The 23,106-nt window shown below is 39.8% G+C and overlaps 2 long non-coding RNA genes across 2 annotated transcripts in view; one reads left to right on the forward strand and one right to left on the reverse strand.

Annotated features, from left to right (window-relative positions):
* Positions 1 to 23,106, reverse strand: part of LOC310900457 — a 288,227-nt gene that overhangs the window by 250,101 nt on the left and 15,020 nt on the right. The gene's annotated exons all lie outside the window — the stretch shown is intronic.
* Positions 16,942 to 22,323, forward strand: LOC310900461. Its single transcript, XR_014585142.1, has 3 exons — positions 16,942 to 17,901; positions 19,685 to 19,749; positions 22,052 to 22,323. It is a non-coding gene; the product is annotated as an uncharacterized lncRNA (long non-coding RNA).

Below are 23,106 nucleotides of genomic sequence, written 5' to 3' on the forward strand. Positions count from 1 at the left end.
ACAATAGTGTGAGATCATTCATGCCATTAGTTTCAATGAGACTGACTCTATACTGCATGCAGTTTGCTGTTCTCTTTCCTCAATATAACAAAGCCTGAGAGTGCCAGCTGCCTCTTGAGTCTTAAAAAGAAAGAAAGAGAGAGAGACTTTTATTTACCATGATTTTGATTGGTTAATTTCACTCTATTATTTTGTTGCTTCCTCCCATATGAAAAAATGCATTGTCGTTCAAACTAACACACACAAGAAAGGCCGTTCAGTTAGCATGCAAAACATAAATTACCAGCTTGTAATGACACTTTGAACATGTAGCATAGTAATGCCAACAGCCTCAGTTTTTACTCCAAATATCACAGATTTTTTCCTTTTGCAGCTGGGTCTATAATCACAATCCCATCTGCTGAGTTTTGGTTGATCTGCACATGCACGCAGCAATTGGGTTTTATGAGCGTAGTATTATAATTATTGTAGTACATGGTTGGCACATGAATGAAAGTCATAGTTCCGCCATCTACAGATAGGACACAGTTATAAAGATAACTGTATAACAGAGGAATTTTCAAACCATTTTAATGACCTTTGGGGTTTAGTGCTATATAATTTAATATATCCGTGCTGTTGGCGCTCCTATGGAAAAAGCTGCTTCAGTACACTTGCCCCTCTTCCCCTCCCTCCACTGCCATAGCTGGCACTGCAGTGTGTCCATTAAAATGTAGCTGCATGCTTGAACTTGGCAAATCAGGTGCCAGGTTAGGATCTACGTTATTGAGAAATCAGGGCAGGAGGATGGCAGTTGAGATGGCAGTAAAAGCAAAAAGGAAAAAGATTACGGGGCTCACATTTGAAGGCATCTCAGTGATTGCATCACCAACCACAGATCTGGTCCCAACAGATTAAAAATGTTCAAATAGAAGTCATTCAAATTCAGAGGGTACTGTCAAATGCATTGGTCCATACACTTGTTGGATTTCAGGTGCTTTCAAAAAACGTTTTTTGAGACACTCCTCAGTAACCCACACTGAACATAGTCTGTAGTCCGATTACTTGCATGTTTAGTTTTAAAATAGCAGGGGGTGAGACAAAATGTACAGAAAGGCCAGAAAGTCCAGAAAATGGAGTGTTGCTTCTCCACATCAGTGCTCACTGGTTAAACATGGACAACTCAAAATCTCTCAATACCACAGATTGCTCAGCTGTAAAAAAAAAAAAAAAAAAAGCTAAGCATACACAGTTACCTAGGATGCAGAGTTGAAGTGGTTAATGTGCAGAAAACATACTGTTTATATTATGAATGCTATGTATTTATATTGTCTCTGATCTCTCATAAGGACTTCAGCAACACTGAGGAATTAACATGGGGACCTGGCACTAGTTTGACTACCCAAAGTGCTTGGGAGTGAGCAACAACAATCCATCTGTTCAATTACCAGCAAAACAAAGCCAGCATTACATAAGACTACAGTAATATATAGGCTTATTAGGAATCTGGTTCCAGAGGTTGTTACATGCAACATTACGGTGCTATATAAATGCATATTAATAACAGCATACAGTTTAGCAGCTTGGCACATGTGTTACTTTTGAGAAAGTGTATATTTTTCTAATAAATAGTCATGGCAGCTTTCTCAAAATTGATATAGCCTTCTCAGTATGAAAAAAAAAATATGAAATATCAACTGTTAAAAAAAATCTAGATACACATTTGCATAGTATACTAGAACAGCATCTCCTGGGTAAATAACTCATGTTTTTTGACATTAGTATGTGTTCCAAAGTATGTATTTACCTGATGGACCATAACAGCCCTGAAGGAGCCATTCTAGTCTACTGGGTAATATCTGATGGATTTTTTTTTTTTTTTTTTTTTTTTTTTACAATTAGTATGCATGCCACTAAACATCCTAAATCATATAAATAGCAGACCTTTAAAAAAGCCAAAATAAAAATTCAGACAATCCAAAACACACAGTGATTTGGACCACAATGCATGGGCAGGCTAAATAGTTTAGGGTTTGTAAAATAAAAGCAGGGACAGATACATATTTTAAACTCAGCTCCACTGTAACATGAGCAGGCATTTTGAAAAAAAAAAAAAAAAAAAAAAGCTGAATTCTATACTGGTGCCAGAGACTCAGCTACCAAAAGTATTTCACAGGGTTTTGCAGTAACCTCATAGTAACTACTCACTCAATCCACTGGAAAGAATAGAACTCAAAAGTAGTTTCAGAGCGCTTCACCACTGATCGCCAGTTTCTATATAGCACTGGTCTTATCAAACAGGCCAACAACATTCGTAGCCCTATGCCATGCTGAAGAGGTAAGGTGTCTGAGGTGATTTCACCTTAATGCATAGCAATAGCCCAGAACTTGCCAAGTTTCTAAATCCTTCTTGCACAAGGACAAATTTCACCTTTGTCAAGTGACCCAGTGAGACAGGGAAGGAAGAGGCCCTTGTAAACCACCCATGCTTTCCTCTCTGTAGGCAGGAGTTTAAAGGGAAGGGGACAACCATTATCATCCTTTACAACATTTATATTTACCACGGAAAGAGATCCTGGTTAAAAAAAATACCTTAAAAGGGTGTGACCTTTTCCTTTAATAATTGACTTGTATGTTTGTGCATCATAAGCTTTTTGTAGAGTTATCTAACAAAATGGTCTGCTAAATAGAATCAGTGGGCTCTTTTTAAAAATGAAATAAAATTACTTAAGAATATTTTTGGTGTTACGGATTTAGTAGAAAGCCCCTTGGGATACGTGCTCTTCCACCCTTCAGATAGCTACTTGTATCATATGCCCCCCTGACTTTCAGGTAAACATACCATAGTCATTGCAGCCAGTAGCATCTCAAACTGTAGCGTAAAGTATTATCCATACTTGCAGACAATGTACTACTATGTGTGAAATTCATGGTTATATCTATGCCAATCTATGGTCTACGCTCTATTTAAGGTCCACTTAAATCCCAATTGAGAACCCAGAAAAGGCTTTATGACTTCTACAAGATCTACTGAAGGTGTGAACTTCATCCAAGGAATACAGATATACCACAGATTCAATCCTTTTACCATATCCCTCATGTCCAGAAAGCTAAATGGGATTCATTGTACATATCACAAAATAAACCATCAGTGAACGGGAATGATGTTAACAGTAACAGGCTTTTCTTAACTTGTTTTCGTTAGGTAATGAGAACACTTTGCTACTGTACCACTAAAGCCCTATTATAGCTATGCAACACTCTCAGTTAAATGCAACTGCAGACAGCCAGACACAAATCTCTTCCCCGGGCTTTCCATGCCTGAAATGTTGAGAAGTGTTTGACATTCAACCTGAAAAGCCAGCCAACAATCTCTGTGCTTCGATTCATGCTACAGAACATACTTTGGTATATGTTTACAGGCCTAACCTCAGTTAACTAGTGCTCAGTTAATAAAATCTCTCTGTAAGTTGCTAACAGCCCTCTTCTTGAATTTCATCATCATTTTCATTTTTGCCACTATATATCAAGGCCAGACATTAGTTCTAAGCTTCTGTGTTTTTCAGAAAGAACTCCTGGGTGCCAGATACACATATAAATCAGAACACCAACTTTCAGGGGCTAAATGGGAGCTAAAATCTCTGAAACTCTGACACAGATCATCACTGGTGCATCCTCCCTAATCTTCAGTGTAACTAAAGGTGGCTGTGGCCATACTTCTTAGCAAACAAAGTACAGGCTGGGACCTGCTGTTATGCTCACTCATAACCCAGAAGACCTGGATGCAGTGAGTTTTGAAAGAGCTTGTCAAGTACAATTGCCTGTACTGGTTGCTTGAGCTACTGGAACTGTCAATAGTGAAGTCAAGACCTGGCCCATTGTGTCATACATCTTTACAAGAACCTTGTTAATCTGAGGGAAAGAGGGACATATACGAGAGACTCATCTTAAGGGAAAAAAGCTTTCAAAGTTTTGAAGAACCAAACAAGCAACTCAACTCACTAAGTTACATTTCTTTTAAAATAAACTGATAGACAATCAAGTAAGTCCTGTGAAATTTATCAGCAAGAAATGCAATTGGTGTGCTACTTGTGTTTTATCACCTTGCAATACAAATTTTCACTGTTCAAAAACAGACCAAATAATTTCTGCTGTGCCCTTATTAGCTGGTGCTGACTTTTGGTCTGCTACATCGTGAACTCTTGGAGTAAGAGTTAGGCTGTTCAGATTATTCAGAAAGTGTCTACCTGCAAACAGCAATCAAATATTTGGAATCATCATTTTTAGGCTGAGATTTGGGAAACTTAAATGGCAAATGATTATTCATAAAACAATGATTAACTTAGGGATACCTGAACAATGGTACTTTTATAGTTTATATTACATAATCTCTGCTTTTATCACTACACGTGCATGTAAATCCATTCATTTATCCCTGTTCCCCCTGTTGGATGCAAAATCTTTTTTTTATTATTATTATTTTTTATTTACACTCCTTTTCTTTTTTAAAACAGTTGAAGATGAAACTTCTTCAATCTTTTGAACGGGGAGTATTTCCTTGAATTAAATAGCAAAATTAGCCATATTTCTCACAAGCTAGCATCAAAGTATTGAAGGCTGGTTTTGTTGATGATATTGATTTGTGGATTTTGTTTGTTTTTTAATTAAGCCAGGGAAAGAAGTCTGCACCCATAGGAAAAAAAAAATGCCTTTTTTAAAAAAAAAAAATCTCAATGTATTCATGGAGAATTTCATCAGAACAAAAAGTATGAATTACAGATACATAACTGCAGTAAAAATATTGGCTACGTAGATCTAATTCCTCTGGGTGCCTGAAGAACAGCAAGAATAAACTGCAGCTCTTGTAACACAGAGTAGAAAAATGAATGTAAGGCTCCTTTATGACTGGAAACTATTACGTACAGGTTTCATTTCAATAGATCCCTAAAGGCAAGTGAGAGGCTGTTGCCACGTGTATGGGCTTCACTGGACAGGAGCTAGCAGGACGGACCATTTAGCGCAGCCTGCTGCTTACAACAGAGGAGTTCCTCCTGGGTACCAGGCAGAAGGGACACCCACCAGCTTGCCATCAGCCTCTGTCAGGCTTCTGGAGGTGCAGTAGATTTTGCTGATCACCCCTGCTCTCTCCAACAGGCACTTGTAAGCAGACACATTGCCAAGGTTTTCATGTTCCTTTGAAAATAAATAAATAAATAACATAAACAGGACTATGACCTTCAGTACATGAGAGCCCACGTGCAAGCCTGTATTGCTGAACCCTACCCGCTGCAGCCCTGTAAAGCAAATGGTAGCCATACAGCAGGGAAATGATAAATCACATCAGTTTCAGTCACACTGGTGTACTAGTGAGGCAGATATAAGGGCAAGAGCTGATGTCTGTTTATAATTGCAATCAGGACTTGTTTCTGTTGATTTCATTTCAATGCAAGACTTACTAAACTAAAACAGCTTTTTTGATGAGCACTTTCAGATTAGTAGGATTTTTTGGAAGGATGCTAGATTTGGTTGGGTTAAGACCATGGTACTCAATTCATCTGTTTTCCTCCTCCTAAGAATGTTTCAAAATTCAAAGAAACCCACAAGTGAAAAGTGATAATCTTCCCAAGCTAAGAGCCCATATCTTATTGTCAATGAAAACTGTTTCACTCTCTGCAGCTCCACATGATCATAAATAGTCTGAGCAGCTTGATGCCATGCAGTTTTCATCCTGACAAAGACATTTCCAAAGGTAGCATGCTGAGGGTGGGATAGCAGTACAAATGTCTCTGCTTTTAAACCAAAGCCACCAGCTGGTCCACTGCAATTCAATCTTGCAAGCAGGTTAGCTTAAGACAGCGTCAGTGAAGTGTTCTGCAACATAATCACAGGTTTTCAGTCCTGTTTTCTTAGTGAAGGGTATTGCCAATGTTCACTCCGAATTCAAAAACATTGCCATCAGCCTTTATTTGCATCATATTATTATTATTTGCTTATCTACTTAACATTTAGATCACTTTTTCATCTTCTCAAATTCTCCATGTTAATAAAGGAACTGCTGGGTGAAAGGAAATCTTACAGCTACAACGCAAGACTGGGAGTCAGGTAGCGTTCCTAGTTTGTGCCAGAGATTTTCAATGTCATCTTCAGTAATTCACATAACCTTCCTCCTACAGAACGATTGTGAGAATTCATTAAAGTTTTTACTCTTTAGTCCTAAGTAGGAAGCTGCTTATGAAACAGCTGACATTTTAAAGTTTTTTTTTCTTTTTTTTTTTCTTTCAATGTTATTGCCCTTCAAATGCATTGTTTTCTCAGACTGGAGCACTGCGAGATCTCAGACCCTATTTTAATGACAACTCCTATATCAATTCAAATTGTTAATTCCTTTAAATTCTTATTTCAGACTAACTCAGCTACAGATGGAAAAATGAAATAACGAAGCAATTTGGGGTTTAAAGGTAATATTATAAGAAAGTTAAATTCAACAGTGTGTACATGCTGTTCATTCAGAGAACAGGTAAGGACCACTCAAGAACACCCCACTCAAAAACACCCCAGTGGTGTCTGAAATAAGCTGGATATTTTTGACTTTTTTTTTCCTAAATATTATTCCAAATAAGCCTCGTCCCCAAAAATTGAAAGTAAACTGAAAAATATATAAATTCATGGAGATCTCTACTAGGTGAGATAGTACTTTCAATAATCAGCTAACTACTGTCCACCTGGTATGAAGCAAAGATTCTCACCACTTAGCTTGCTCTTTGCACATCTTTGTGTCACTGCAAAATATAGCAGAGGGAAGGGAAAAAAAGCAGCAAAGTTTTCCTGTGTGATTTCCTTTCACCGTAGTTCCTGTCTCTCATTAATAGTCTCCATTGTTTATCTTAATCTACTCTAACATGTGAACTCATCTGAAAGGCAGGTATGGAAGAAAGCAGCAATTTACCCGTAACTCAACCAGCTGCCTGCAGCAAAATCACATAACTACATTTCAGAGAACAATCTGGTTTTATCAGAGAGGAAAGGGAAAGATCAGTAGAGAGCAAGTGAGCAATGGTGTGCTAAGGTAACGCTCTCTCCCCTCCTTGTGGTCTCAAAATGTTCTTGCTGTCTGAATGCATAGGTTTGAATCTTGTGCAATTCTTCATTTTAGGCTGTCTACACTCAAAGAGATGTAAATCTAATAGAGTTACTAATAAAATCCAATTACATAGCAGAATTGTTCCTGCGAGGCACATTTCTAAGTTTATATTTAAGAGCAGGGATGCTATTACAAGACACGTTTCTTAAGGAACAACAAATAAGTATACTTGGTATAGCTTGCAAGAGCAATTGCCAGGCATTATATCATTAAGGAATAATTTTTCACCATGAGATTTGCATGGACAATAGATCCTTTGATCTCCAAGCTGATGTCAAGATCTTGGTAGTTGGCATAGATATTCAATGAGTTATGTAAAGCAGGTTTGAGGGTCTAAGCCAGTTCCCATTGGCAATCATCCATATGAACAGTGAAAGTGGCTCTTGGTATCAACCCGAGCAAAAGGACCAAGGTGATAATGATTGATGGGTCTCCCGCTCACAGCATTCACAACAGCACTGGGAAGTGTAACAGCTAAAACCTCCACTGGCAAGCAAAGGGCATGGGACATACACAGGGTTCATTTCACTATTTCTAGTTACAGTATGAATATTTATTTACTATCTTGTATCAGAATTATGTCAGCCCAAATTAATTTTCCTTTTACTTTACATTTTATTTGATTTTGTGGCTTCAGGGCTGAAGAAGGAGGCAAGATCTCTGCTCTAGAGAACTTGGATCTATACTTCAGCTAGGAAATGAATATAGGGAGGGAAAGCTGAAAAAGCAGGGCAATATTTGACATGACAGGTTAGTCCCACAGGTTTAGGCATTTGTTTTAGCTTCTGTGTAAACACTTCAGTACAGGAAACACAGAAGTTCACAATGGCACTAGTCCTTTCTGTAAGGAGCCTGGCCAAGTGCAGGTGTGTGAATTATTACTGGAGGAAACTGCAGTAGGAAACAAAGATGAACGAGGTTATTTGGGGTAAACAGTAGGAAGAACCTACTGGATGATATGCCAAATGATAATGAATTCATTACAGCATGTCAGCCATAATGCAGGCACTAGAACTCTACTGGTACAGTCAGAAAAAAATAGCAGATATTATGAAAGAAACAAAATTCTCTGCTAAACAATCACCCGGCAAAACAGTCCACGGTTTGTCCATAGGTCAAATACTGCAATTTTGGTTTCCCAATCTTGTAAAATGTAGAATGGATAAAAGAAAAGTAAAAATCGCGACCAAGTGTGTGGAACAGCTTCCACAGAATGAATAACATAGTAGTCTAGGAGTCTTCAAGCCTGGAAAACAGGTGGTTTTAAAGGACAGGAGGTTAAGATCTCTAAAATCATGACTGGCATGGAAGAGGTGAAGAGGAAATGGTTTCTCCCTGCAGCTACCAACACAAGAAGTGGGAACAAGAAATGAAACTTGCAGGTGGCAAGTTTAAGCTGAACAAAAGCAGGTATTTCTTCAAAGTGTGTGTTTAAGCAGAGGAATTCTTTACCACAGGACATTACTAAAGCAAAGGGTTTCCATGTGTGCAAAAAAATGAGTGGATACACTTGTGAAAGAAGAATTCAAATACTTCTTATTCCTCTGGCTCAGGAGAGTGCTCTGAAATAGTATCACTATTACACTTACCGTGCTCTTTTCCTCTTCCCTAAGCATCCACTACTGGACTTGGTATACTTCGTTAGATGTACCTCTGTTCCAACTCTTCACATTCATTTGTAGGTCCAAAATTTAGACATTTGAATGTCAACACTTCAAATATATGTAGCAGCATTTGAATAGATTAAAACCACAGTTTGGTCTTCTTTAACCCATGTAAGTTTCAACTAATGCATCAAGAAGATGCATTGATAATAATAATAACATCATCACGATCTAGGATTTATTACAGGAATGTGTCTTTAGTCAAAACAGAAGTTGAACTTTTGCTGCACACTGATATAGTGAATGGATTTCATGAAATGTTGTTTTTTGGTATGCTTGATGACCCAATAAATAAATAAAATCAGTTCCATCCAAAGAAAACTTTAAACTTTTTGTTTTCTTCTGGTAAAACAAAGACCAAAGGATTTGTGCTTCAAATATCACATTCCACAAAAGATATTATTTTCAGTCCATTCTAAGAAAAGCAGAGAAAATGAAGTGCTTGACTGGCAAAGCTACTGAACAACACTGCTGCTCAGTGCATCCATCAGTTCTGTGATGAAAATGCTCACTCACGTCTGAGGAAGTCCATTTTCAAGTCTCTTCTCTAGCCAATCAGATCTGAAACTCTGGGGAACTGCATCCCGGTCAAATGCCTTCAGTGCCCATGTTTTCCCATTGCAACTGTACTAGCGGCAACTGCAGTGGCTCTTCTAAGCCTGTCCTGCAGCAAACCCCAATCTCAACTAAATTTTTGCTGATTGTCCTTTTTAACTTTCAGAACAGTGATGATTCCACTTAGCACAGCAGTTTAGGAACTGCTGCCCTCAAGCACTCTGGAAGCGAGGACGATGGACAGTGAGAAGGAAAAATTCTACTTCCTCCTTTTGACACTGATCTACTTTAAATGCTCAGGTTTGGGGACAAAAGTTAGAATTTGCAGCTCCTTAAAGAACAACATGTAACGAAGACATTCATTCTTAACACAAAAAAATAATCACCATTTCCTTCTTAACTGATTATTTACAATGAAACAAAATTAGAGGAAGAATTAAGTGTGCCTCAGCCCCAAAGACCCCCTTCTTGGTGGTCATTTAAGCTGCTGAAGATCAAACTCATTTCCCTCTCACTGCTCAGTTCTGGAGATTTGAACTATGACCTCCCATTTGCCAAAAGCATTTCCTAAGCACTAAATATTAGTATTTGATTTCATTCATAAATGAATTTTTTCTTAGGCAAACAGATAGCTGAATCTCTTCTACTATGTTAGAGATAAAAATTGTTGACCCAAGTTTTGTACACCCTCTTACAATGAACCTTAGTGTTAATCAGACCAGGAAGCTCCATGCACGCTCTGGATTACTGCAATTCCAGTTCAGCAGCTTCACATCATTTCTCAGACTCAGACGACCAAATTTATTTTGCAGCTCCATTCACACAACCCTGCTTGTGTTTCACACTGGTCAACACTTTGGGACTTGATGAAAATATACTGATTAAAACTGGCCAGATCTGCGTGAGCATTTCCTATGCCTGACCATAAAGCAACTGCAATTGCCAAAGAAGTCCTTTCAGACACTTCTGTCCCTGCCCCACCTACAGATAATAAGATCCTGTGAAGACTGGTAACAATTAGTTTAATAGGAAGCAGGAGAAACAATCGCTATCGCTCCACCTCAACTACTACATTACAATGTGGTTCTCAGCATCTGGAGTGTTTCACGGATATATTGTTTATTTATTTGTTTAAGTCGTGGGTAAAGCAAAGCATTCTGTAAAACAGCAACAGTGGGTGAGAGGAGGCAGCCTGTTCCCTTTTCCTCAAAAAACGGATATCCTTGAACTAACCGAACGTCCTCGATCAATGCATAAGGACTGACATTCACAGAAATTCATTCCAAGGCTCCATTTTCTTGTCCCCTCTCTTTGGACATAAGCTCTGATAGGGGAAGATGAATGTATTGCTACAAATCCCAAAGCATGGACTTTAAGCCTAGCGAGACCTGAGTTCTCTGGCAGTCACTGCAACATGCACACAAGGTGAGAGAAGACCGGTACAGAGAAATAGTTCACAAAATGAGCATAATCAGCATATTCTTGAGAAGATGGCACATTCACACTGGCACGAGGATGCAGCCCCTCCTTGATGGCTCTGCTGGGGTGTGCCTGGAAGCAGATCTCAGTCCTGGTTTATGGAGGCGGGAGCCTGCCACAGTCCTGCAGGCTGCAGGATTGTGAAGAATTTAAATAGACTAGATCTTACTCTAAGCTTTTCTTCCTGCAGGCTATATACAAGCCTTTATCTCAGTTCCCACCACACCTCTGCCTGGGAATGGTTAGCTTTCCCTCAGGGTCATTTGATATGGAGTCCCTGCTTTATATGTACAAACACCCACACCTTCATTACACTTCAGCTTTATTTTCCTCCTAGGCTTGCAGTTCTTTCTGTCCTAGTGATAAGGAGAAGGCTGCTTCAAGAAGGTGCTTCAAGTAGGACTATACGATCCAGACCTGGAGCAATGCAAAAGCCAGCCACCAGCAGAGGTGTGAACAGAGCAACTGGATAATGAAGATACGCAGCCTGGCAGCGCATCCCTACGCAGAGCTGCTCTCGGCCCTACGCACCTCGTTAAACAGGGAGACCGCAGCCTGGCCAGGGGAGTCCTTACCTGACACAGCTGATCAGCAGCCCCCAGCCAGCCTTATCCTGCACTTCCCAAGCCTGCTAGCCAAAGTGTTATTCAGTCTTTTAATCAACACAGCCGAAGGTCTTCAAGACTATGATAGATACAATGGTCATGTATTCCCAGAAGGTCAGCAGCAGTCAGATTTCCTTCCATGCTAAATCAGGTCAGACTAGCAAAGGTCAAGAACACAGGAGACAGGGAAATTTTCAATACTACTGGAAATTCTCACTGCAAACTTCAAAGTGCTGTCAGCTTAAAACACAAAATAGAATGATCTACAGCAAGGTTGTCCACAAAATGCACATGTTCAGCAACAGACAAATGGCTGCTTTCATGTAAGCCAAGGAGGACCTGCATCACAGCACAAGCTAGATGCTGTATTTCAGACACCTCCAGCTACTCCAATACAGAAGACGTGAATTGTGGTCACCCAGAAACAAGTTTTGTTCCTGACAAATCAGGCAGCTCTACTCAGAGAGGGCTTTTTAATACTCAGTGGAGGAAAAGGTGAATTAACAAGCAAGCAGAGGTGTCCCATGCGGTCTGTCAAGGTTTAGTTGCTGGGACACAGCAACAGAGGGAAAGGTCATCACACGTATGACAGTTATGCGAAGCTTCAAGACTTTAAATAGAAAAGAGTTTATGTAACTAGTGCCCAAGTGCTTCCTCATGACAGCCTCTCACAGCCAAACCATCATGGTGCAGTTTGGAAATGCTGCCCATTATGTTTAAGGGGTGCTTTTATTCAGATTGCAATTATGTTAGCAGGCAATGTACAAGGTATAGCCTTTGATGGAATTTTCGTGTTTCATAATGGAAGATGTAATCACCAAATTTATTTTCTTGCTATGGCTTATACTATAGCAATAGCATCATTCTGAGAAATTTTTATTCTACCAGCCAAAACAGCAATTAGGATTATCCACTCTACCGTTCAGAATACAACATAGCTGAATTTTTAAAGATTGAAATCAAAAAAAAAAAAAAAGTGAAAGCACTAATTCGTTCATTTTGTATAATTATATATAAGGATCCATTGTATTTTACAGGGAATCCTGTTATTGCCGGTTAGAAACCAAGCTCTTCTCTCCACAAAGCTAACAGGCAGGTGCCTTAAAAACAAACATCTACTATGTTCAGATGAGAAGTGCATATCTCCATGGCTTAAGTGTTCAAAAATTATCTTCATGAGGTATGTTCAGAATTTTCATTAGGAAGTACCTTATCACTATAATAACATGAGATTAAATAATTGAGAAATTTACCCTAGAACCAAAGCAAACCAGGGAGTTTACACACCCACTTGAACTGAGAAAATACATTTCACGAAGTAGAATAATCCTTCAGTCACCACTAAAGGCTTTCTTGCTACACAAATGAATAACCAGATAGGCCTTTCCCTGAACACTGGGTTCGGAGCTCTCTTCTCAGAGTTACACCCGCTGCTCCAGTAAAATCGTGAACGCATACCTGATGTATCCCACTCAGATGCCTGCTAACACAGTGTGTGCTTTTGAGCTTGGTGGCTTTCACAATCACAGCTAATACGTGCAATCGCTGCAATCCTAGCTGCAAACCATGTTATTCTTTTTGTAGTCGTCGTAGAGAATTTTCCATCCACAGCAATTAGGACATCACTTGAGAACAACTGATCCTGTGAAACTCTTTGCCAGAACTGATACATCCCCATTTAAGATGCACCAAAAATAACAGGAGAGCTGCTCAAAGCAACTGGCCAAAGATTGCCCTCACACAGCATAATCTCAGGTTAACTAAAATTATCCCTTCTGGCTTTGCATCCCACATCACCTTTGTCTTTCTGTGAGGGCAGGTCTGTAAGAACCAGGACTGTGAAAATGATCCACCACCAGACCTTCAGCCCTGCCACATCATCCAGTGGAATCCACAGATTTTAGCAAAAGGCCTTGAGTTTATTTTAGGATGGGGATATGTTCAGTGTGGCTTTGTTAAATTTGTAATGAAAAAAAAAAAAAAAAGGATGGAATCACTATGATATTAGGTTATAACAGAGATTCAGAAAAAGGAATCCTGAGGCACTGAATGCAGTGATCACTTTGGGCAAGACATCTAAAGAGCATTTTTCTGATGAAAAATAATTTCATGCTCTGTGTGAGCACTTTGAGCTCTCCAGTGAATTCCAAATCTTAAAAAGTTCACTAGGAATGAAAAATACATACATTTCACTGGAAGTAAAGATATATAACAGACTTGAGCATAAAAGTATAGCAATGAAGACAATTATCTCACTGTATTTATGGATGTTATGTTTTCCTCAAGAATGGGTGAGGTAACCACTCAGCATCAGTTAAGGTAAGCCATTTTACCCTTTTTAAAGGCTGCTGTGCAGTCTGGGGCGGGGATAGGAAGAAGAGGGAGGAGAGGACATTGACACAGTTTATCAATTTCAAGGGTCATCAAGAAATCAAAGCTCAGTCCACAGCAGCATACATAAAAAAAAAATCTGTCTTTATACAGAAGAAAGAAAGTAATTGGTAACTACTGCCTATAAAAAAAAGTTTGGCAAACTCAAGAACTGTCTTTACAGTATTCTTTGCATACCTTACATTTGTTGAATGGTTTCCAAAACTAAAGCTTTCCCATGGGAAGGCAAAGAAACAATAGCAATTTCTTCTGAATGAAGCTCTCCTAAGCCAAAGAATAAACATACAGTATGTGACCTGAAAGTTTGCTTTTAACTGTACAAGTGGCTAATTACATAACTAATCAAAATACCTTCAAAAGCAATTCCTAAGGGAAGACACCTCCCCAAAGAGAAAAAAAAGGAAAAAAGAAAGAAAAAAGAAGAAAAAAAAGAAAAGAAAAAAAAAAGAAAGAAGGAAAAAAAAGGGGAAAAAAAGCAGCCCAGCAAGAAGAGATGGTGATTGATAACCAGTTATACTTTATAAACCTGTATGCATGCATACATTCACGTTTAAAGATATTGGAAGACTCATTGTTCTTCTGCACAGGTCTGTGTAAAGCACAGAAAATGTGTATTCTACCTGAGAATTTACTGCAGGTTTAGAAGATGGGTCTGTAGGAGACACAGCTCCTATTCCAAAAGGGAATACGAGCTGATGATGTGGCAGCCATGGAATGCGAATGCTGCAGGTCCTAGGCATACTTCTCAACATCAAGCAGTAAAATACTTTGAGTTTCAAGACAGATTTTTAAAAGTGGACACGTTTGCAGAATTTAAATTCTCTATTAAAATTAAGGAGATGGAGGAAAAAACTGCTTTTTTTAGCAGGTAGATGAAAAAAATAAATCAACATTTACAAAAAGGCCTTTGATCTCAGTAGAATGGCATATACTCACATCCCCTAGGTGTCTTCAATAGCCATGCAACACATGGACTTAACCTGGATATATACTTTCTTTCATATTGGTTTTTAAAACTTAGAGCAGGTTTAGACTTTATAAAACCTGGCTTTCTGTCTTTTTCAGGCAGCTGCACTACAGGCAGAAAGGAACTGAAATATTTTCTGCTTTGTTTGTATCAGTCTCCATTTGCATGATAGCTCTTCATAACTGTGCCCCGTTCTGTGCAAAACCTGGTAGAGGCTGCACATTAAGGTGTCTCAGGGTCTCAGCTGTGTTATACCACGACTCCTTTCTGTGGTGAAGGCAGGATTAGCTCAGGTGTTCCCTGACCCCTACTGGTGGGGTTGGACCCTTGTTTTCTGTGTGCAGAAAAAAAAAAAAAAGAAAAAAAAAAGGAAAAAATACACTTTATGGCTTTAGGAACATCAAGAAGAAGCTGTAAGGAATCTAAAAAACAGGTAGAAAATGCTTGGCAGATAGAAAAGCCTACTCTGGAGGCTGTGGCAGGCCAAAGCTAAACAGGTGAGAAGCCAGGAAACTTCTGAAACCAGGATCCATTTTAAACCCTTTTAGCTCCACCTGGTCAGAGAGACCAGCTGAGGTTTATTTACCAACTGCCAACCCAGACAAATTCTTGGTCTTTTTGTCAGCTGCTGACAGGTCACAGCTCAAGGGACTTCATCATGCTGCAGAACTGGTGCTGGCACAAGCAGTGTGGTCCCCTCCTGGCCTCTCCCATGCACAGGAGGCCAAGGAGCTCTTGCACGGCCCCCGGCTTGGCCCAGCCACAGCAAGCCAAGGCAGGAGGCTGGTGGCAAACCCAACACCTCCTGGCTCAAAACTGCAGTGGTCACTTCTGGCCAGGGAGCCCAGTGACTTAAGGAGTTCTGCAGAAACATATGCTAAATAAACTGGTCCAAAGGTCCATCCATCTCACAGTGTGGCATGGAAGGAGATCAGCATTCAATTAGATGCACTTACTTCTCACCAGACCAACCTCTTTCCACTACACAACTGGAAAAGACAGGGAGCTTTGGAGACAGCACCTCCTGAAGGTAGTTGTACCAGGGCAGTCCAGTAATTTCACATTGCTGTAGCTAAAACAAACCTCAAGGCAAACATTACATATAAGGCTGACAGCAAACTGAAGTCAATAGTTGAGAAAATTGTTTTTCTTATTTAGACAAATTTCCATGCAACTCCAAAGAACAAGTTCAAATAGAATCAGATGTTTTCGCTACAATGAGAAGTCAACAGATTTTCCACCAAGCATTAAAGAAAAATAATCCTATTTTTGATCACTGCATCTCCAGAACAGGAAGCTGAATGCTTGCTTTAAGATTCAAGCATTCAATGAAATAAATCCATCTCTAGTTATTAATGAAGTTTATGTTTTTGTACAGGACAGACATTTACTAATGAGTAAGTGCATTTAAAATCAAAACTAATGTATTTGCCTTAACAAATCTGCTTCAGTTTATTTCAGCAACTAGCTGATCATAACATATTTAGCTGGAAAATATACAGCTCTGAAAAAAAAACACAAGGAGAAACCTGGAGATGTACAGTATAATTATGAAGAGAGGCTTGCCAGTACCTCCAACATTACATGCCAATACCAATATTCTTAATGAACTGCATTTTCTCCATATGCTTCCACATGTGGCCAAAAAAAACATATCGGAGCCAGTTTACGTCCCAAAAATCAGTCTCCTAGATTCATCCCCTCACTCCCAACCCAAGCAGGTCTCTACTATATGTCTATTTTTCTATGTAAGTCTCTGATGTCTAGATTAACTAGCAGACATTCCACTTTCTGATATCATTCTGACCTTTCATTTGTTGTTACAATAACTTTCAGTATGGAATGCCCAAACTGTAAAAGACTGGATTCTTCTGAAGTTCTCTTTTCCTATTAATGAAAAGGGTTGATTGCAGCTTCTCCAGAAGTATCTCTGCAAAACTCCACAATGCATGTAGTCATCCGTTTCCTAGTGCATATAAAAGACTGTTCTCAGTCACGTTCTCTTCCAATGCTGAACTGGACATCAGATCTGCCAGGACACAATCTTTCTCCCCTGCTGCGGACCATGCTCTGAACCAATAGTGAATCAACAACTGAATTCAACACCATAAATTAAATAAGGCAGACTGCTTGCAAGTGGAGAAGGACATTAAGGAAAAAACTAGGAAAACCCCCGTCTTTAATAGGCCTTGGTTTTCATCCGTTTTTGTTTCTAGCATGGCGCTCAGTTGACCTGCATTAAACAAGTCACTTAGCTTCACAACAAATAAAGAGTTTTGAATAAATAACTCAAAAGATTTGCTTTCACAGTTACAACAGTGTTGTGTATACGTGTGCACGTTTTGCCTTTCAGAGCCTATCCCCAAGGATGAGGCAGGGAGGAATCCTGAAGATGAAAACAAGGAACTGTAAAACCATACTGTCTGTACCACAACCCAGTACACCTCTTCTTTTCTGAGAGAAACCCACATGTTCTCAGCCACAGCTCCATATTACCTGCAGCCCCTTGACTGATTTTTTGGAAATTACAACACAATTAAAAGCATCCAATTCATTTTCCCTCTCCAGCCTCTGAACTTATTGACATGAGATAAACAAACTTTATCAGAATCTGTGTTGACCTTCCTCTCTTTTGAACTCAGAAACATTGATTAACTTGTAAGTTATGTAGCAGTGGGCCAACTTAAATAACACCCTTTTTGGTACTTTGTTTCCTGCTGACTGGCTATTTCAGCACCTGTATCTCCTTAAAAATTAGCTCAGCTAAAGGTGAGAGAATTACAAGAGCTATAACTGGGCTTATTTCCCTCTTCTTCAGCCCATGGAAATGCAAAATCTTACTCTAATCATAAGAAAAAGGTGATTCATTCTTTTCCAGCAATCTCGGCATAAGCTGTCATGTGCTCCCTGGCAATCGCCATTAGCCGCTAGCCAGACCAGTGATGGCAAACGGAGGCAGGGCCAGGCACAAGGAGCCACAAAGAAAGCAGGTTGCTTGAGTCATGCTTCCATCGACAGACCTCCACGGGAGTCCTAGGGTTCACATACAGAAGATCCTCCCGCAGTGGAAGGAGGTATAAAATCACAGCCCTAACACACAAGCAGCCAGGGTTTGTTTGGGTAAGTAAATGAAGTCCATATATTGACTTAATTGTGCATTTTGTATTTCATAGGTTGTATTGTATTGGCATACTTGTACCAAAAAAAGCAGAAGAAAATACTCGTGCACATAATCTGCTTTTGTGTCTGTGCACTCACATACCATCCACTAATTCAGATTCCAAGAGACAAATTAACAGTTTGTGTAATACTGATTATACTTGCATCAGATTTGTTTCCCCCCGTACACAGGTAACTATGCTAATTTGTTTCTGCATGCTGAAGAGTCCTTAGAGAACTATTTTAGGGACAAGGTCCAGCTACCATCTACTTTCTCTTGTGAGGTCCTGACCTGCTGGACCTGCCAAGCCAGCTCCAAATTACCAGAATCACAGAGGGTAATTTACCTGCTGCCCTAGATAAGGGCAGAAGGATTTCTTCCCCACCCTTGCAGTATGATCAAAAGCTGCTCAGGATTTGATTTTATACCCTACCCAGAGGCAGGAATTCCAATAGTACAGCAACGGCTGCAATCTGTCAGAAAACCTCAGACCGAAGTATTTTACTGAATAACTAACTAGTGTGGCTGCTCACAGCATCGCTGGTCCTTCAGCAGTCTCCTGGTCAAACTGAGCCAGGTTGCTACCAGTGCTAAGCGGACCCCGGCAAAAGCAGGTGCCAGTGCTGAGTGCTTCAGAAGACTGACATCAAGTTATCGTATCACATTCGGGGCCACTGCAACCTGGGTTACCATTTCTCACAGTGTCCACAGCTCCAAGTTTATTTTTAAAGAATTCCCCTTTCTTTTGCAGTTCAGCCGTTTCTACCCTTTTGCCTTTCAGTCCTGAAGCCTAGTTTACAGAGTTCAAGAGACAATTTCTTGCTAAGAAATTAGGCCAGAATGAATAATGCTAGTATTGTTTTTTAGGTATGGATAATGCATTCCCTAAATATTTTCAAGAAATTATTTCAAAATGCCATTTTTGAAATAATGGGAATAATATTCCCATTTCTCTTAATGACAAATGTCTCGTGTTCACAACTAAAACATAAAACAGCACAACATATACAGAAGCTGTTATAGTGCCGGCACCACAGCTAATAGGAATTAGAACAAACACATTCTTTTTTTGTGACATTACATTTTTAGAGTTCAATGGCCCTTATTATATCTCAGAGAAGATGTAGCTTCTCATGATTAACCATGTGCAAGATACGAAGCAGAATCAAAAATAGGTCAGTTATCTTCCTCGAGTAAGTTCACCCCATCACTTTAATTATAGTTTCTTCGTCTTCTGGGGTTTGGGGTTGGTGTTTGACAAGTTGGGCAGGGTGGTGATGATAGAGGTAAAAGAGAGGGCAAAGAATCTTGTCACAAAAGTTATCAGGCCTTCTAAAGCATTGCAAGTATTTTGGAATGTATGGGTCAATCTAGACACATCAGTGTCCTGTGTTTCCTGCCTACAAAATACCAAACCTCAGAAGCAGCTCTTCCCTTGAACTCTGACTTTTCCCTATACCCACAGAACAGCACATTAGGTGACTAACACAGTAGTTTGGGGCTAGGTGACCAGCCAAGTCTCTTCCATTTCTGACTTAATGAGTTTTCATGTCTTTCTTCATAATGATCATGTATTATTTTACAAAACAAGGTCACCAATAAAACTTTATTATTGTAGTAGAGGTGTTGGGGGCAAAGAGAACTGCCGTAAGCCTAGAAAATGAAAGAAAAAGACTAATTCTAGGTATTGCTTGCTTGCATCGACAGACTCTACAACTTAATCTTTCTGTGTTTATTCCACAGCTACATGAGGAGGAAAATAAAATGTCTTCACAGGGTCCCTTGAAGTATTTATTTAGTATCAGACGGTATGTACATTTAAGTGTGAATACTATGAATATATGTTACAAAGGTACAAAAGAAGCAAGATAAAGAACATATTGGTGTATTTAGTAGTGCTGCAATAGCACACAATGTCTTCAGGGCAGTAAGGTTCCCATTCGGTTTTGCTCTGCACAAATTAAAGGCATCATCTGTGCCCTGAAGAGTTTTCTATCTGTGGCAAATGCCCCTTAGTGCATTTTTCATTTACCAGATATACCTTTAAATTAATATACTTTTCTAAAACCATGTTTAGCTTTGAAGCAAGAGTTTACAGTGGACACATTTATAGAATCCTTCCTCTTGCCAGAAGCACCTGGGAGAAGCTCAGCTCCCTCAGCTCCTCCACTCAGCACTGCCCATGTGTTAGCTTTCACTTGGACAGACAGACAAATGTACTCCCCAGTGGCCAGTCCAACCAGTTGGTAGTCTTCTTGCATTCATGACTGGTCACAGGTATATATAAAAGCCATTGAAGACACTAATGGATGCTCTACTTTTCAGACTGTGCTGTAAAAGCCAAGAACAGATTTGGCTTTAGGTCTAATCCCCACTCTTGACCTCTATAAAGGGACAGGGGTGTTTTGGAAGGGAAAAGCAATGAATATCCTTCTCTCCCTATTAAATTTTGACTGAAGTCAATTTCACAAAGTGATATAAATTCAGGTAAAAACTTCATGGGATTTTTCTTTCTTGAGTTGGAATTACACTTCTTGGCTCATCTGTGCTCACTTGAAACCTCATCATAGTCCTTTGCAATGTTAAAAAAACGCCTTCTACGAATAACATTCTTGCAAGAGTTGTATGCAAGAGAGTCCACTTTAATTAATGTCATAATGAGCTGCTTCTAGTATCACAGACATACTAACAGAGGGAGGCTTATCTATTATACAGAATGTATAGCTCAGACTCTAAAGAGGCAGCGACCAAATAGTGAACACAAGCAGAAGAACGGTGAGATATTTGTTTGCACAAAGCTCTGAAACTTTGAGAGCCTGAGAAAGAGCTTCATACACCAGGTATCACTCAGGAAAGTAACCTGCAAGTTAGGCATCTTTCTGGCTGTCCCAGTCTTCGGTTTGCTGAAAGGCATCTGGTGTATTTGTAACCAGGTGAAAGTCACTTAAACATTTGTTCTCAACTAGGTATTATTTTTGATATCGCCACCTACACCACCATGACTCATTCATGAACTTTCTTTTCTTTGAGAAGGCAGGGGAGTTATTGTTGCATATACCAATCATTCCAGTTTTATGAAGTAAAAGCTTCTTTACATCTTATTGCCACCCAGGTGTTCAGGGTGGTAACCATTCAAACTCAAAGATATTCAGAGCTATACAAGAAAGCAAACCTGTATATTTTTAATTGAAGAATGTAACCAAGAGCTGCTGCTGAGTGACACGAACCAAAAATAAGAATACAGATGACTAAGCACACACTTGCCAAACAACTTCTAAGACCAATTTAAGAATCAAACACACCACTGCCAAAGCTTTGAACTAGAGGAAGCAGATGCTTTTGCTGCTGTGACATGCATTTCCACCCAGCAGGTAGACGGGATGAAATCCGGTCTCATCAGGTCACTAACAAGGATTCAGGGCTAACAGCAGATTGGGCTAAGCCAGCAATAACAACACTTTTACATATGATTTCCTGATACATGGAAGTTAGATATTTCCGCTATTTCATCTTCTATTTTTCTTAGAACAAACTGCTGAAAACTAAATTGCAATGGAATGCAGGCATCTATTCTGATACACAATAGTTTATTGAAATAAACTTCACAGGAAACATTCTTTCTCTGTATGTATGTATGATTACTGCCGAGTTAAGTGAACAGTGTATACACAGGCAAGAGCAAAGATAGTTTGCTTAATAAAAGTAAAGGTGATGCAGATGGGATCAATTCCTGGTAAAACAGCAGCCTCTTCATAGACCAGTGAGAAGAGTTATTGCTGTTAATATAATGAATTCGTTTGGTTTATCATCATCATATATTTTCTCAGAGACAAACCGTTAGATGTTTACCAAGCAATTCCTCTGTCTTTGCTTGACAAAAGTAAATGCCACAGTAAGGCATGTGAAGCTCTGAGAATCAGGTCTGTGTGAATTAAAGTGATCTTTTTTCTTTCTGCCACTAACAAATAGGTTTGCTACAGCAGTAGCAATGCAGAGGGAAGTTTGCTTGGGAAAACAAAACAGAACGCCACCTCTTTCCACAAGATATCTGTTTCACCAAGAAATTGTTCATGCTACATTCAGTTTCCATTTCTCTGTTTTTCTCCCCAGAGGTCCCTAATGTCAACTAGAGGCTGCTTCTGGTCACTTTCCCAAGGGAAAGCTTTGTGGGGCATTAGTGGCTGGAAAGGCACAGATTGAGAACAGCATGAAAATACATGGAGTGGAAGGCCATAAGGACAGCAATAGAGTATTTTAAACTCTGGGTTCCCCAGGGTATTGCATCAGTAACTCAGCTGAGACACTGAACCAAGAGAATTCTCACATTATCTAACTATTTATTATAAAACGTTAAATAGATGAAAGCGGAGAAGACATTCTGATTAAAGCTCCTCAGCAGCTAAACCCTAAAGGAAAAGCTCTTTGTGGGAGCTCACTGACATCATGGATGTGCAGATAGGTTTCAAATCGCAGAGCCAGGAGAGAAGCCAGGTCGAGCAGCACAAGCGCAGCTCTGCCTGCACAGACCGTCCCACCAGGGAGAAGCAAATGCCCCGTCCCACCAGCACGGCCACCAGTGCCCTGTGGGACCAGGCCCCATGGACATGGGGGAGCCGTGCCACCCCTGCACACACAAAGCCAAGTGCAGGAAGGGATGGGGGGGACACAGGGGTGCTGCTCTTCCCTGTTCTTCCCTGCAATTTTTCCTGTCTTAGCTTCGAAAAAGGCAGAAGGAGATGTTTCGCACATGGGAACAGGACCCATGAATCAGCAACACAAAATTTCTATCTACAAGTGCTTTTTTTCCCCCCATTTGTTTTTAATGAGGTTTCAATTTGCTGGTGCTAAAACGGTAACTGAAATATATAGACAGCCACCTTGAACACCTAAGTATGCACCTTATCTCCGTTAAAGTAAAGCAACACATTTAAAGCCACAGATGAATCCAAAATGACCCATTCCAGTGGACAGGCGTTCGTCCGGAGGTGGGCAGAGGGTTCTGTTTGTTCAAGTGCACAAATGCGACAGTAAGTCTGTGACAGGAACATTACACACCTGGAACAGACTGACTGGCTTTAACTCAGATACAGGCTAGCACTTTAACATCTCTTAGCAGCAGAGCAATGAGAAAGACCAACCCAAAATGCTGGAGATGAGCAGTGCTT

This window comes from Anser anser (assembly GCF_964211835.1).
Source record: "Anser anser genome assembly, chromosome: 5".
Lineage (NCBI taxonomy): Eukaryota > Metazoa > Chordata > Aves > Anseriformes > Anatidae > Anser > Anser anser.